The 865-nt window shown below is 47.4% G+C and overlaps 1 non-coding gene across 1 annotated transcript; it reads left to right on the top strand.

Annotated features, from left to right (window-relative positions):
- The first annotated feature begins 505 nt into the window (after positions 1-505).
- LOC141635494 (small nucleolar RNA R71) lies at positions 506-611 on the top strand. Its single transcript, XR_012540178.1, has one exon. It is a non-coding gene; the product is annotated as a small nucleolar RNA R71 (small nucleolar RNA).
- Positions 612-865: the final 254 nt, after the last annotated feature.

Here is an 865-nt window from a genome sequence, read left to right as displayed (position 1 = left end):
CTGTTGCTGCGGAGGAGGAGGGGTAGGATTGAGCACATTTTGACTTGTCCACCTCAAATTGGGATGGAATGCCCCTTGGTTATTATAGTAGGAACCCCCTCCTTGCATGTATTGTTGAAAAGCAAGGACCTGTTCCTTCTCCATAAGACAGCCAACAGCAGTGTGACCGTCGTTGCTCCCACACCTCTCACATGTGATAGTCTCCCCTCTAGTAAGCAAATGAACCATCTGAGACTCCCCAGTAGAATGCAGCTCCAGCTTATCAAACCTAGCATTCATGGCTTCCAGCTGAGCCACAACTTGCTTATCGACTGCATGAACTGTTCTAATACCATCCCTCGGGTTTCCATACTCAGCACAGTGGGTTGCTATCTCTTCAATAAGAGTCCATCTCTTATCATCGCCAGTGTTCTTTTGGAATCTTCCGTTGGATGATGCATCAAGTATGGCTCTGTGATCTTCGTATAGCCCATTGTAGAACTGATTGGACAGGAACCACGGATCAAAACCATGGTGAGGAATAGACCTCACCAATCTCTTGAAACGGCACCAAGCTTCATAGAAAGTTTCATCCGGTGCCTGTTTGAAACTTGTAATTTTTTCCCTCAGCTGATTAGTGCGCTGCGGAGGGAATTATCTCTTATAAAAAGCAAGAGCAAGGGTCTCCCAGTCTGTGACCCCCGCGGCCGTGCGGTCCAAATCAGTCAGCCACTCCCTGGCTGAGTCATTCAAAGAAAAAGGAAACAGGATCTCCTTAATCTTGTCTTGAGTTACCCCCTTTGTGGCGGGGATAGTAGAACAGTAGTCTGTAAAGACCTCCATATGTTTCCTCGGGTCTTCACCTGCCACACCTCTAAGGAGATTT

The sequence above is a fragment of the Silene latifolia genome, chromosome Y (genome assembly GCF_048544455.1).
Source record: "Silene latifolia isolate original U9 population chromosome Y, ASM4854445v1, whole genome shotgun sequence".
NCBI lineage: Eukaryota > Viridiplantae > Streptophyta > Magnoliopsida > Caryophyllales > Caryophyllaceae > Silene > Silene latifolia.
Note: the sequence above shows the minus strand (reverse complement) of the source record. Positions and strands in the feature narration are given on the sequence as shown.